This window comes from Equus caballus, chromosome 25, assembly GCF_041296265.1.
Source record: "Equus caballus isolate H_3958 breed thoroughbred chromosome 25, TB-T2T, whole genome shotgun sequence".
Taxonomy (NCBI): domain Eukaryota; kingdom Metazoa; phylum Chordata; class Mammalia; order Perissodactyla; family Equidae; genus Equus; species Equus caballus.
In genome coordinates, this window is record NC_091708.1 from 21,892,140 (window position 1) to 21,908,753 (window position 16,614).

At 39.4% G+C, this 16,614-nt stretch overlaps 1 long non-coding RNA gene across 1 annotated transcript; it reads right to left on the reverse strand.

Annotated features, from left to right (window-relative positions):
- Positions 1 to 596: 596 nt before the first annotated feature.
- On the reverse strand, positions 597 to 10,053 carry LOC138920772 (uncharacterized). The gene is made up of 3 exons (XR_011432543.1): positions 9,917 to 10,053; positions 2,789 to 2,968; positions 597 to 2,270 (listed from the first exon to the last, which is right to left on the reverse strand). It is a non-coding gene; the product is annotated as an uncharacterized lncRNA (long non-coding RNA).
- Positions 10,054 to 16,614: the final 6,561 nt, after the last annotated feature.

Consider the following 16,614-nt stretch of genomic DNA (forward strand, 5'->3'; position numbering starts at 1 on the left):
TGCACTCCTTGTCCTCAGCAATGAAACTCATTTTCCAAGAAATTTCTTTCTAGATAATATGGTGTGCTGCAATGGTTTACAAAGTCTTTATTTAGCCTGAAACTATTTTTTTTCAACCAAAAGGATAGGTGAAAGCACTAACAAAATAATGAAGGAGAAGTAAAAGTCGAAGCAGTCTGACAGAAGTAGAATAGGGAGGCAGAAATCTATAAGGCAGTCCTGTTGAGTAGGATCTGGATGAATTTAGTTACAGACTATCACAACCTGCATCTGTGACGAGACTTGACATTTTTCACTCTTCCCATAGCAGCCCATGAACTGTCCACCTCTAAAGGCAAGTCACTTTTGCCACATTTCAGAGGGTCCCTGCCTCTAAGTTCTGGGAATATTTTATGCTGTCCTCTATATACTAACATCGCCACCTGGTTATATGTCCCTTCTTCTGGAAGACCTGTGGTCATTCCACAATTGGTGTAAATATCCTGTCTGGGTGCACTCCTTACTTCCTGAACCTTCCACCACCATAACATCCTGTATATTTTATTGTCATTTCATTTTTTTACCTTTGAGATAGATAAGGGATGAAGCCATGTCTTGAATATGTATTTCTTTATTCATAGTACTTTGTGCATTACCTAAAATGTTAAAGTCACTGAAATATTCTTTCTTATTTATTGAATGCTGACAGAATGAATAATGGATAAATGAAAAAGATAAAGAAAGTATTTAGGGTCATCTAAACGGCTTTAAAATTTCCAGACTAAGTTTGGAATTTAGAGGAAAGGAGCTGAACATTGCATGCCGTGTCTTATTGATTCTTGGCTGAAAGTTTGGGGGTAAATCTTTTCATTGCCATTTTACAGACGAGAAGACTGAGACCAAGCCCACACTGTGGGTCAGTGGAAGAGCTGACATTTCAACTTGCGTCTCTGGGGCTTGAGCCCGTGTTCCTTCTGCTCATGACATCGCATTGCCTCCCTGCTGGTGAGTGAAGGAGTAACAATACCCTGTCCATTTGTATGTTCTTTAGAGCATCAAGGCACTTTCACAGCCAGACCCTCCTTTGTGCTGGCATGGCAGCTGTCACTTGGGGGACACTCTGAGCCCTCAGCTCTGTGACAGAGCCAGCTGCAGAAGGCACAGCCAAGAGCTTCCAATCAAAGGAAATCCTGAAAAAACAGCTTCAGGGATCTATTGCGGATTCTCCCGGTCACGGTCTTTGGCAATAAATAACACATGAGAAGAGATCCGCTTCTGCCAAGGTGGACTTCAGAGAGGGTGGGGTAGCAGTGTTGGAACCCTCCATTTGGCGTCTGTGTTGTCTGTCCTTCCCGAAGTTAATTCACAGAGAGTGGGATGAAGGGAATGCCTTTCTCCCCTGCAGCTGATCCGTGGGAACTCTGTGCCTGCATTAACAGGCGGGAAGAGCGGCTTGCTAGTCTTTAAAGAGCATTCTCCCAGCTCCAAGCCTTAGAGCTAGGCCTTGAACCACTGCTGTGACATGTGTTCTGAGCTCGTCCCAAACAAGCACAAACACAACAGCCTCCACTGATCAATGCAGCAGGGCTGAAGGCTGGAATCCAAAGCATGAGCCCTGAGAACAGAAAGTCCCGGCGCTCGCTCTGTGCAAGTTGCCATGAGCTCCAGCCTTGTGTCCTGCAGCCAAGGATGGGTGGCCCCTGAGCAGGAAACTCTTTGGCAGCCTCCGCTGCGTGCTTTGCCTGCTGACAAGAGCACACCCTGGCCTCGGTTATTGCCCTTATAAAACAGCTCAAGGAGGATGCAAGCCAAATGTTTTGAATGTGCCTGGAAGAAAAATGTTAACTATGAATCCATGCGGTAGAACAGTACAGTACAACTGCAACAACACGCAGCGCAGCGCAGCTCCGGAGGAGGGGCCACGGAGGAAAATGCAGCTTCTGCCAGGCTTCCAGGGGCTTCTCTTCCTTCTGTAGCAATCCTACAGAGGAGAGAGCTGCCTTGACATCCACTTTGCAAGAGAATCTGAGAAATGGGAGCTCTAGTGGCTGTGATTAGAGAGGCATGGAATTTTCAGAGTTTTCCCCACTAGGAGAGACCATACTATTTAGTTTGCATATAAATAGAGGAAGAAATTGAAGTCCACAGAGGTCATCAGCAAGTCTTGCCTTTCTTATGAAAACTCATTATGCAGGTTTCCAACCCACATTTTGCAGAACAAAACTTCAGTAGTGCCCCCTTATTTGAGGTTTCACTTTTTGCGGTTTTGGTAACCTGCTGTCAACTGTGGTCTGAAAATATGAAATGGAAAATTCCAGAAATAAACAATTCATAAGTTTTCAATTGTGTGCCGTTCTGAGTAACGTAATGAAATCTTGTGCTGTCCTGCTCTGTCCCTCTTGGGGCATGAATCATCCCTGTGTGCAGCATATCCACACTGTATACGCCACCTGCCTGTTAGTTGTTTGTTAGCCAACTCGGTTATCACATCGACTGTCGCAGTATCGCAGTGCTTGTGTTCAAGTAACCCTTATTTTACTTAATAATGGCCCCAAAGTGCAAGAGTAGTCATGGTGACAATTCGGATATGCCGAAGAGAAGCCATAAAGTGCTTCCTTTAAGTGAAAAACTGAAAGTTCCCAACTTAATAAGGAAAGAAAAAAATCGCATGTTGAGGATGCTGAGATCTACAGTAAGAACAAAACTTCTATCCGTGAAACTGCTAAGAAGGAAAAGAAATACTTTTGCTGTTGCACCTCAAATATATACGTACTGGAAAAAACACAGTATATATAGGGTTCAGTACTACCTGCAGTTTCAGGCGTCCACTGGGGGTCTTGGAACGTATCCCCCACAACAAGGGGGACTACTGTAATGCAGACGGGCTGTCTTCCATCTCCGGTGCCTGCTGTCTACCAGGCACTGTCTTAGGTATTTTTTCCATATCTTATTGAATCTCCAATACAGTCTTGGAAAGGAATGTTATGGCCTACATTTTAAAGAGAAAGAAATAAAAACGGTAGATATTTATGCACATTGTCTACCCAGTAGTGCTAGAACAAGCATTCCAAACCTGACAGCCCTTAACTCCAAATCATATGTTCTTTTCATTGCGCTAAAATGCCACTCAGTTTTGTAAAAAGTGTCTGTTATATCTCTGGACTACTAACATGCATTTTTTTTTTCTGATAATTCTAATGAATATATTCAGAAGGGGTGAAAAGAAAAATCTCTGAGTACCTCCTTGAGGAGAAAACCTACTTTGCCTTAATTCATGGTGAATTATCAGAAGAATTACATTCAATATAAACAACGGGACAAGGATACCCATTAGTTAGATTAATACTTATTATTTTTCTGGACATCTAAGCCAATACAATAAAGCAAGAATCAGCAAAATAAAGCAAGAATCCTGGGGGAAAGGATATAAAAAATTATTATGAGGAGGAGGATGATGATTCATTTTGTTGTGGTTAGGAAGATTGGCCCTGAGCTAACATCTATTGCCAATTCTCCTCTTTTTGTTTGAGAAATGTTGTCGCTCATCTAGCATCTGTGCCAATCCTCCTCCTTTCTGTATGTGGGACGTCGCCAAAGCATGGCTTGATGAACAGTGCCAGGTCCACTCCCGGAATCCAAACTCACAAATCTCTGGCCAAAGAAGCGGAGCATGCAAACTCAACCACTACGCCACCAGGCCATACAATTATTTTTTTTTTAAATGATTGACTATATGGTGTAAAATTAAAGGAAGAAAAGCTGAAAAAAACTATTGGGACTAATAAGAGAGCTCAGTAAATTAGCCAAATAAGATTAAGAAAAAATCAATAACTTTTCTATCTAGTAGCAACATCCATTTAAAATACATAGTGGAAAAGAATTGATTATACTCATAAAAATATACTCGTAGGTAGCTTTAGTACAATTGTGTGATCTATGGAAATGAAACTTGAGAGTTTTATAGGGACTTAAAACAAAAGTTTACAAAACCAGGAGAGATTTTAAGTGCCCAGATGACATGAATGAACAAGGATGCCAGATCTTCCTAAATTAATATATAAGCATATCAAGATAATTAGGTGGGGGGCCAGCCCCATGGCCGAGTGGTTAAGTTCTCACGTTCTGCTCCATAGGCCTGGGGTTTACCTGTTTGGATCCTGGGCGCAGACCTACACACCACTGATCAAGCCATGCTGAGGTGTTGTCCCACTTAGAAGAACTAGAAGGACTTACAACTAGGATATGCAACTACGTCCTGGGGCTTTGGGGAGAAATAAAAGAAAGAGGAAGATTGGCAATAGATGTTAGCTCAGGAACAATCTTTCTCATCAAAAATAAATAAATAAATAAGTAAGTAAGTAACAGGTGGGGTTTTTATACTAGGAAAATGGTTGAAAGTTATTCAGAAGAGTATGAAAACATGAGTAAAAGAGCTAAGAACAAATTTAAAGAGAAAGGAGAGGGAGTTTGCCCACCCAAACATGTATAATACTATAATCATTAAAACAGGATCATATTGTCATAAGACTAGGTAGTTGTATCAATAGAACATAACAGAAAGTTCTAGAACAATCTTAAAATATTGTAGAACTTAATATATGGTAACTATGGAAGCAGCAAAATTCAATGCAGAAAAGGTATAATGTTCACCAAATGATATTGGGGAGTGTGGCTGAAAGTATGGGGAGAAATACACTTTTACTTGATCCTCATGTCACATATCCACCAATTCAAATTCCATACGTTTTATAGATCTATGTGAAAACCAGGAAAACAATTATTAAAAAGTGAAAATAACACTAAATATTTAAATTATCTTGAAAATGGGTCACAACTTCTAAATATAAAATAAATGAAGTAAATCACAAATAATAACACAAGGATCACAAAATATGAGATATTTTTACACAAAGTATATGCAAAAGTAGAAGAGAAATCAGAAATTGGAAAAGCATTTTCAACAAATATAAACAATGAAGCTTTAATATTCTTTAAAAATATATAAAAACACATCTAACAAATCCTTTTTCTCTAAAACTTGCTAGTATAATCATTCTAGTAGCCGCACAACAGCCCATTCTCAACAAGTACAAGCATTCGTCTAGTTATTCTGCACCCATCATCTCATCTAAACCTCACACTGTGGAGTTGGGGTTATTATTTATGTGTTACAAAGTGAGAACACTGAGGCAAAGGGTTGTTACATTATTTGCATAAGGTCACACAGCTAAGCCAAAAAAAAAAAAAAAATCAAAACCAGACACATCTGTCTAATGCTCTCAATTCTCAACGTGACCTGTATAGAAATGTCCAAAGGCAGTGAACACCTATTTCATAAAGGAAGAAATGCATTTGGCTAATAAACATACAATAAATGTTCATCCTGCTAGTAATCAAAAACTCAGAAGATACCATTTTTAGCTATCAAACTGATCAAAAAGTGAGAAATTGGAAGAACACTGAGTGCTGGTGAGGGTAGACTCCTTATGGCTCGTGGAGTCAAAAATGTACAAGGTCTTGGACCCTGCCCGGTGGCTGAGTGGTTAAAGTTCCGCAGGATCCACTTCAGCAGCCCAGGTTCACAGGTTCGGATCTCGGGCACAAACCTACTCCACTCACCAGCCATGCGGTGGAAGTGTCCTACCTACCCCCCCCCCCCCCAAAAATAGAGGAAGATTGGCACAGATGGTAGCTCAGGGCTAATCTTCCTCAAGCACAAAAAAACTCCAAATTTACAAAGTCTTTCTGGAAGGGAATTTGGCAAGATAAATAAAAAATGTTCTTACCCAATAATTCCACTTCTAGGAATTTACACTGAGGAAACCATCAGAGAAACTCATAAACATGTTTTCATTTCTAAGGAAACTCAATCCAGCGCTGTTTATAATATTTAGAATAAAGAATTGAAAGTAAAATTAGTTAAATTGTGAAATATCCAAAACATATAGTAGTTTGTAGGCTGTATAATGTTTTTTTCTGCCCCCCAGAAAACATCAAGGTCCTAATCTTGTGAATATGTTACCTTACATGGCAAATGGGAATTTGTAGATATGGTTAAGGATCTCCAGATGGAGAGATTGTCCTGGATTATCTGGGTGAGTACAATGTAATCACAAGGGTCATAACAGGGAGGCAAGAGAATCAGACTCAGAGCAGGCAGTGTGGCAATGGAAGCAGAGGGAGAGAAGCGATATGATGATAGAAACAGAGGTTGGAGCGATGTAGGGCCACAAGCCAAGGAACACAGGCAGCTGGAAAAGGCAAGGCAACAGAGTGTCCCCTAAAAGGTTTCAGAAGGAACACAGCCCTGCCAATGCTTTGATTCTAGCCCACTGAGACTGGTTTAGGACTTCTGACCTCAGAACTACAAGATAATAAATTTGTGTTGCTTTAAGTCATAAAGTTTGGGATAATTTGTAACAGCAGCAAATGAAACTAATTTTAGTACTAAAATACCATTAAAAGTCATATTTTCAAAAATAAAGAATGACATAGGATCATTATCAAGATAAATACTATTTGAAAACAAGGTTTATAAAAGCTTGTATAAATGCTAAATCATTAAGTTTCAGCTGTCACTATGATTCGACAGATATGACATTTCAAAGTGAGGTACCAGATCAAGATGCAAATTTCTAAAAGACATGGTTATGAAAAGGTTACATCTACCTCTAGAGAATGAAAAGGGCCAGTTTTGAAAGTTAAGAAAGAGGAATCAGGGAAGAATTTCTTTGAAGAGAACTATTGCTATGGTGTGAGTACCCACCATGTGTGTCCACAAAGTGTTTGTGTGTGTGTGTGTGCGTATGTTGGTGGGGGAGGGGAGTGTCTGAAACTCATCTCAAACCTTCTGAGAAGAGTTTCAACAGGACCACCCAAAACTGGATATATGTTTCTTGAATTTAGGAGTCACACAGTGGGAAATCTCGATGGAGAAAGCTAGCTTGGCCAGCTCTTCTGGTGGTGGGAGTGAAGAAGAGATGGTTGTGTTGGATGGCAAGCACTCCTGCGGGAGCAAAGGATGTGTGTTTCTCATGGAGCAACTATCGAGAGAGTGAGAGAACTAGTATGGGGTTTGAGTCCTACCCAGCAGGACCCCTGGAGGGTAGACAGTCCCCACTAGAGAGAAGCTGAAGGTAGTGCTGCATTACTAGGACCTGATGAAGGAGTAAACACGAGCTAGAGAAGGAGAGCACATCACCAACATCAGCAGAACTGCACATAAAAGTTCTTGGGGAGGTATGGTGTGCGGGCAAGCGTGGCTTGATGAACACATTGACGGTCAATGAGAGCACTGACTTTAGCATCTGCTCAGTCCAGGGAGTGGGAAGGCCGCCTTGGACAGTGCCAGTCACTAAGAAGCTTCTAGCTCTTCCCCTGGAGGGGTCTGGAATGGACAAAAGTGGAGGTGGAGAGCAAAAACAGAGTGAAAGCCAGCCACATCCCCTTTGCCTTCTTCAGGTTTTCCTGCGGCAGCCAGCCTGGCCGGGGAAGTGGAAAAGACAATTTTAAATCAAAGTTTGGATTACTATAAGGAACTGGGATTTGCAATTTCTCAGTTGAGGTTGTTGAAAAGGGACCATCGGTTCTCTTATCACTTAGGTGTGATCAGAAGAGTCAGGAGACTGCTCAGTCTTTCCTTTTAGGGCAGAGGAAGGACTGTGCCTTCTAATTAAAGAGACAATGGAGGAGATCAAATAATTTTGTTTTGTGATTGTATCTCAAGAGTTGTTTTGTCCTAGACACCGGTTATATAACGTTTTAAAAAATGTGTCGAAAGAAAAGAAGAAAAAACAAACAACAACAAAAAGGAAATACACCAAAATGTTCGTAGAGTTATTTTGAGTTGGTTAGGTTATGCATAAGTTTTATTTTCTATCATAGCTTCTTTCCAATATTTTTACACCTTTATAATCAGACAAATAATTTTTACAGGCATCTACTTTCTCATGCAAAAGATCCCACTGTTGTTGGCTTCACAGCACATGACTTCATTAAAGGAGAGTTCCAAAAATGACAAAATCTTGGCCATAAGGGACAGGAGGAGCTTCTTCACTCTGAAACTTCATATCAACATATTTATGGGACCTTTCTGTTCTGTTGTAGAATCCTAAATATTAGACTGATGCTTCCTTATAGAAAGAACTCACACAGAGCGGGCAGGAAACAGTTGAACAATAAAATACTGGCGGTCAAAAAAAGGAGCTGGCAATTTTTAGCTTCAGTTCGTAAAACCAGGGTGGTATTTGTTAATGGGAAAGAGAGAGACAACAACATCCGGATAAGAGAGAGAGAGCCTTCTAAGTAACCCAGAGTGTTTAAGTAACATTTTTTTATTCAGTGCACTGCAACTACAGCATCTACCCTGGAGCACAGATGTGTGGAGGTGCGAGCAGGAAAAGAAAAAGAATTTGGGAAATCCCTACTTGCAAAAGGATTCTTGGGATAGTAAAGTGGATAATGTATCTCCAATCCAGTACTTATCTCATTGTATTTTGTGCTTCAAAAAGTTCATTCTCTTCTCTTCTCAAGGCCCCTCCTCCTCTCCAGCCCCCTTCATAAACATATGGGCACCTCACTGGGGTGGTTTGGCACCAGATGTCGCCTCATCTCTGCTTTCTTTATTCCATTTCAGACTCTTGGGTGAATTGTCATGCCTGATATGGTTGATTTCAAAGCCAAGTTTAGATGATGTGAATAATTAAAATCATGAAACTTAAACTCTTAAGTGAAACATTTCTGAGTCCTGCACACAGAGGAAACTTGAACGTTGAATTGGAAAGGAGAAGCCAGACCTCAGCCAAACGAAAAAGGCTACAAATCCAGCATTTTAGGTACCACAGAAAATTAAGCACAGCAGGCAGAAAGGCAGCAAAGTTTATCTTGAGTCTGGGCCAAGAGTTAGCCAGGAGGAAAACAAACAGACAACAAAAACTCTCCAGCGAAATGTGTTATTCAACTAAGGTTCTGTGGATGCTGGTTCAACCTTTGAGTGGATCCTGGCTAGGTGATGGTCCGTCTTCCAAGCCACTGAGAGGATGAGCATTTGCAGATACAACTATGCAAGGCCATGCATTGTCTTTAAATACAATAGTAAATTAAAGGTCTTTGGGGAGACCCAGAATAGTTCATGGACGGTTCTGTGGTTACCGTGGTGCCTACCCTCTTTAATTCTGCAAATGCATGTGCTAAAAAATGTAACAAAGATCCCTCTCGATAGGCATGTGGCTCTTGTGGGATCTAAGAGCTCCTTCCATCAGACCAACACATCCACAAGGAAAATACACCCCCGCTCATCTGCACACATACACACATGCACACAGACCCACAAGTTTACTCCAGCCAGGCAGGGGCGCACAGACACACATGCACGCTGTGACATACTGACATTCATATACATATGGCGCACCCTGGCATATTACAGGAAATTCAAAAAGGGAGTATGAAAATTCAATGTTAAAAATAAAAACGAAGAATTTCCTAGTGAGGTAAAAAAAATAGAAAACATGATTTGAGGAGAAATCTGATTGTAGTTTAAAGTGTTTTTCTCCCCTTTAGTTCCACCCATTTTTCAATGGGCATTGCAATATCTAGCATAATAACCTCTGTTGGTCCTGAAAAAATTCAAACACTTATGCTCCAAAACTACATTTGCAGAAATACAACTCAAGAATGTGTATAGGAGTAGATGCAGAGGTATTAGCAAGGTTTCCCATCTATGAAGGTAAATCCACCAAAAAAATTAGAAAATCAAATTAACTTCCTGCACAAAGTTCATTATTACCAGTGGCTAACGAAAAAGGAAAAAAGAGGGAAGATCTTAGCACAGTTACCAATAATCTTGCTTCTTTCAGACAGCCAATGTCTATCGTCCAGGTCACTAGATTACAGAGTCTATACAACAACATTTGGAGTAAATTATTCTTTGTGGACTCACTCATTCAACATCCTGAGTGTCTACTCTTTCTCAGTCACCATTGTAGAAGCTGCAGGGTCTTCCCTCCAGGAGCTCACTATCCATATGGCTCCACACTCTCCATCTCATTCAAAATATTTCTTCTTACAACATTTACCAAGGATGAGAAACAGGGATGGCTATTTCCCCTACTTGGCAAAAGAGGAAATGGAAGTGAATCACTCCGGAAGTAAGAGGATTCAAAGGCATGTTGGAACTGGCCTAAAAACTCTGTTGGAACAAACTGTCCTTGAGCTGGGCTGAGCTCTCTGCACCACGTGCAGTAGAGAAATATTCACTTACCAGCTGGAAAACAGCCTGGAAAGTACATGAGCTGCCTTGTTAGGCTTAACCCTGATGGTTACAGCAAAGCTGCACTTCTCTAGGACTGGCATCATTTTAGAACTGTAACCAACATTTAGTTTTTCCTCCTCTTAATCAACCAATATGAGATGTTCTGTGGTTGGGCTGGCAAAATTGCATATTAAAGCTGGAAGGGGCACTTCTGATTTTAGCCTGGGGCCTCTTATGAGGATCTGGAGCAGCGTCGGTCACTCTGAAACAAATGAATGATGTTAGCTAGAGGATTCTGCCTGGGCCTTGTGTTCAGGGGGCCCCCTGCCCCACATTCTGGAAGAGGAAGCTGATGTGCCCCCACATCCTGTCCTTCTCATGCGCTTGAAATCAAGATGAAATCAAACTCTGCTTACTCACCTCCTAAGCTAGACCTCAGTGAGTACTGTACTCACCAACAGCATCTTCATTTTAGATACTTAGCCACCATGTTGTTTCAACATGGCTGCTAAAGCCACAACTTCACCACAAACTACTAAATCTGTGTGTTCAGCCATAATTTCACACCAGACTTCCAGGCTCGTATCTACAACTTCTTGCTGAATATCTTCAATGGAATGTTCTATAGGCACCACAAACTCAGCATATTAATAAATGGAAGCTATCTACCCCAATATCTCTCCACACCCCCAAAAAAATTGTATTCTGTACAGCAAAATTCAGCCAACATTCCTTTTTAAATGTTAGTCAATAGTCAATTTTCAAGCAGTCAATAATTTTTTGTCTTTGTAGGCCATATGGTCTTTGTCACAACTACTCAACTCTGCCATTATAGTGTGAAAGCAGCCACAGACAAGATGCAAATGAAAGTGTGTGGCTGAATTCCAATAAAACTTTATTTACAAAAGCAAAGAATGGACTGTTTTTGAATAGTCCATGAACCACCTACTCCCAGTCACTCAAACCAAAAACTCTTAAGTTATTCTAGACTCTTCTCTTTCCCTAATCTTTTGTACCTTCCAATCATTCACTAAATCTAACCAGTCTGTACCTCTTAGATCTCAAATCTCTTTTCCTTCACTCTACTACCATTGCCTTTAGATAAATTACAGTAATCTGTGCTATTATTTTACTATATTTACTGATCATGACCAACTGCTATGGGAAAAATGAACCATAATATATGGCCACTCCCCTATGGTCACCATTGCTATTTCTTTTTTAACTCAGCAAATATTTTTCGAGTTCCTACTATGTACCACAAATTATACCAACCACTGAGGGGTTGGTGATGAATGAGAAAGACATAGGCCTTCCCCCCAAAGCTTACAGAGCTTCTGTAAAGTAAATTATTTCAAAGATTGTGAAACATCCCAAGCAATTTCTGAAAGTGGCTTGATTTCGTCTACATACCAAAAGCTCCCCCAAATCAAAAGCTAATTTATAAAGAGAATTTGTCAAACATTTACTGAAGAGAAATAAACTGTATATAGTCTATACTTGAATACCAACCAGTTGTTTAAAGTAAATAATAAGTATGAAAGCAAAACCATCTTACTTATCAAAAGAGTAAGGTATTCTTTCTCCTGTAACAATTTCTGAAAGATGTATTGAAGGATCTGCAGATATTCTTATCTTGCCTCTCAGCATTTCCGAGTATTCTAAATACCAAACTTGGTTTATATTAATGGAAATTGCTAAATAAATATAATTCATCATAGAAAAGATCACGATAGCTTATTAAATGTAAAATATATTCCTATTTGGGAGTTATAACTCCAGTAGTATAAATAAAAGGGGGGGAAAGAGTAACATTATACAAACCCCATTTTTCATTAAAAATAGACCAGAGTACCTTCAATACTGGCAATTGGGATGCTTTGAGAAGCAAAATCATATCATATTAGGAAGAAGTTGGGTCTTTTGAGGCTAGACAAGATAAGAACTGGCTGTCACAATCCCTGCATTAAAATAAAAAGCTGAGAGAGAGAGATACATATTTATGTATATAGAGAGAGATTATTTTATATATATGACATAATACATATAAATATATATAAACATATAATGTATAAACATTATATAAACAAAATATAATATATAAAAGATATATATGCTTATATATCTCATATATGTGTATATACATATATATACATACATATGTATAATAACATTTAGGTCAACAACAGACAACATATAAGACAGTGGTCCCATAAGATTAGTATCATATAGCCTAGGTGTGTAGAAAGGTTGTGTAAGTACATTTTATAATGTTTGCACAACCACAAATTACCTAATGACGCATTTCTCAGAACGTATCCTCGTTGTTAAGTGACTCATGACTGTATACATAGTGCTTGTGTGCATACATTTATATACTTTAAAGGATTACATTTATCTTAAAATGTAGCCCCAAGAATGAAAGCTTTGGAAGGGAGATTCAACTAAGGTAGCCCCTTCCAACAGTCAGAGCTGTCCACAAACGGAACAACCTTCCTGGGGTGGGAGGTGTTAGAGGTGCACTGAGAGGCTGTGTGGCCTCCCGGCAGGATTCCATATCAAGGACAGCAGCATTGGCAGGGAGGTGGCCTGCCATCCTCTGAGGCCCTGACCACCTAGATTATCAATAGGTTTTTAAAAAAGTTTTGTGTTTAAGAGCATTAAGTGGCTGTAGAGATCTCCTTCACCCAGAAAGAAATGGCATGCAAACTAGTAATGTGCTAGTGCTCCAGTAGAGGAGGGATTCAGTGAATGTTGTGAAATAGTTGGCCTAAAAAGTATGAGTGCATGCTTAACACTACCAATCGCATTTTCACGGAAGCTAAAGACTAGCTTCTAAAGTTTAACCCGGGTTCCAAGGACGTGTCCCAGCATCTGGTCATTGAGAGAGTAAAGCAGATAATTGTGTTGGCTCTGGTATCACACTGAGTTCAAATCTTGCCTCCAAAATTTACTCGATGTGGCCCTGGAGTAAGTTACTGTCAATGGTGGATTATACTTGTTTAATATATTCACTGGACCTTCCCTGCTGGAGTATCTTACTATCTGCCTCATTACGTCAGGTTTGGCTATGTTATTTGCTTTGGTCAATGAAGCTGAGAGGAAGTAGCACGTGCCCCTTCTCAAGCTTGAAGAGCCCTTGCGAGTTTTAGTTTCACAATGTTCCATCCGCCAGGACACAGTTTCTGATAAGGGCTACTCTTTCAGAGTGGGTCCCAGAGAAAAGAACTGCCGTTAACCTATCATTTACATGCAACATGAGAGGGAAATAAAGCTCTACTGTTGTAAGTCCGTGAGATCTGGGTTTGTTTGTTACTGAAGCTTAACTTGGCATATACTGTTTAATATACCATCTAAGAAACCACTTTCAGTTTAGCTCTCTGTAAAATGAAGATGATGAAAGAATGTATTTTTAAAAACTGTTGGAGTAAGTGAATTAGATCATAAAAAGTACTTGGAACACAGTCTGGTACAGAGTGAGCACTAAATAGATGTTACTTATTGTTGTAACTGAACTACAAAACAATCCTGACATTAATGCCTATAATTTCTCAGTAGCATGTTTTGCAATTATTGTCTGATATACCAGGATCAATCAGCAATAACGAGGAATATCCCAGTAATAAATTAATTTAACAAGACAGCCTTGGACAGCTTTTATAAAAGACATTTCATCACTAAAATAATATGTGAAGGCAATGGGTACCACCACCACCCTGGGAATGAGCAAACCTAGGCATTAGAAGCCCCCACTCACTGGGCTTCAGTTTCCTCCTCTTTAAATAAAGGGGTTGGACTAGGTGATTTCGAATACCCTGGCGATTTGTACGTCCAATGACATTCTAACAGAATACATTTCAACATTACAAACAATACATTCAGAGAAGGAAATAGTAGAAGATGGCCCTGGGGTACATTTGTTTATTCCAGTTCAGCAGTGGGGGAAATTTGAATTCCAGGTGTCCAAGCAAAGTTCTGGAACCCAGAAGGCTCTGTAGCATACCCAGGAGATGCCCTTCCTTTCATGGGCTCCCAAGATTTGCAGGAGATGGCAGGCGAAAAGCCAGGCCTTTGTATTCCAGCTTTGTCAACATTTTGTGGCCAAGTCTTACGGGAACTCAGACTGACATATTTGACAAATATATTCCACTCATTTTTGTTCCCAAGCACTGGCCTGGGGGTAACAATCCAACACCTGCCACAGAGGGACAGATCAAACTAAAAAGGCCTCTGACATCTCCAATTTTTATTGCTACGATTTCACAGTCTCTACGAGTTAACACAATAGCCAAATGGCGAGTTTTTAGCCACACTTCAACCTCAAGAAAGCTTCCTTTAAGAACTTCAATTTAAAATACATAAAATGCCCTATGCTGTTAAGTTTGTAGTGAAAAATGGCTTATGAAAACGCTGCTGGTGGCAGTGTAAATTGATAAAAACTTTTTTGGAAAGCAATTTTATAATATCTACCAAGAACAGCAAAATAGCTCATTTCATTAGACAGAGTGACTCAACTCCAGGAAATTTATTTTAAGGAACTAGTTCCCTAAAAGGGTAGGAGTGGAGGAAACTAAATGCAAAACTAAATTTATGGCAGTGTCTTCCATAATTGTGAAAAATTAGAAACAACTTTAAAATCCCCAAATAAGAAACTGGTTAAATAAATTGTGCCATATCCCTTCAACTGAATTTGATGCAACAAATAAAATTGTAATTTAAAATACTATATATTCACAGGAAATGTCTATGACACAGGGTTAAGGGAAAAAAGATAAACCACGACTTCATGTGAAAAAGGAATAATTAATGCGCTTGATTTACTGAAATGGCAAAATAATTAGTGATTTTTTTCTTTTATTAATTTATGGATTTCTGGCATGGTTATGCTATTGGATATTGAAGAAATAAATCTTCATAGGTTAAAAACATCTGAGAAAAGTCACATCATTTTAATCTTATATTCAGTTTGTTCCTTTTCCATCTTATTCAAAGCTTCTACTTATATATTTTCTCTGGGGGGGAAAGGTTTTAGTACCATATGTGAAGTGTTATAGATCTATGGCATTTTTATGCATTTGGTGTTTTGGAAGAGAATGCATTTTGATTTTCATGAATTTATTTGTGCTTCCAGTTTAATTGCAACACAGTTTGAGCATTTTTTTTAATCCAACGCCAAGGCAAAATGTTCATGATTTACAAAATGTGTAACAAATTTTTCTTTTTCACTTATAAGGCCAGTGCTTGTATAAAAAGAAGCCTGGGAAACATCACATAGGCAGAAGGAACCATCAAATAAAGGCAAATTGTGTTGCGTTATCCTGGGGTAACATTACTTTCCACCTTCCGTGAAGAAGACAACTTTGGCCAAAAGCAATTTCACTGGCCAGGACATCCTCGCAGGGCACTGCTTTTCCAGACAGTCTTGTTCAGCCAGTGCTTGACTTTTGCAATTCAAGACCCTCTTCTTCCCTTTTCTCCCAATCCCCACTTCCTGAAGCAAATCTGCAGTTTCAGTCTGCAGTGGAGATTCCCATTCTCTCCGCCAAGAAACGTGTGAGAGCGATGCTTTTATCTCTGAAGGAATGTGCCTGTGCAGGAAGCCAACGCCCATCAGAGTAACAGTGACTCAGATCTACTCAACTGTGCTAATACTCAGAGGAGGCGTAGCACGGTAGAAGGACTTTCTGGGTTACACAGACAGGGTATTAAGATCTCAGTTCTGCTCATTGCCTGGTTTTACAACCTTCATCAAAAATCGCTTACATTCTCTCAGCCTTAGTTTCTTCTTTGGAAAATGGTAATAATAATTTCAACCAAGTTGCCATGATGATTGAACAAGATAATATATGCAAAGCATCTGACTCAGCAACACTCAATAAATACTATCTTTTATTATTATCTCAGGTATTTTATTTAGCAAGCATAACTAGCGCAATCTGTCTGTTAGTATATGAGCCAACCCACGTCATTAAAAAATGTAAATGGAATCATTGCTCCACTTTGACATTTTTTTTCCCCTAGTGACTTTTATTGACCAGTACCTACCTCTTTATATAATGTACTTATGTTGGAAATTGCAAGGGCAAATAGGGAGAGAAGAAGAAGAAATAATATGAGGGGAGGTATGGGCTAGGCAGTTTATAATTTATCAGTACAAGAAGACACGCAACTTGATTTTTATTTTTTAAAAAATGATCATAAAACTAAATAAATTCCACTTTCTTTGTGACTTAAAAAATGTTTTTGTTTATTTTGTGGCACTTAGTACTTTTAGATGTCCATTTAATTTTGGCATTTGGATGTTAAATCTCCTCAAGAGACATAATTGATGTATTCATTAGTTTTATATGTGAATATATTTAGGCTGCCCATCATTCAACTCTCCT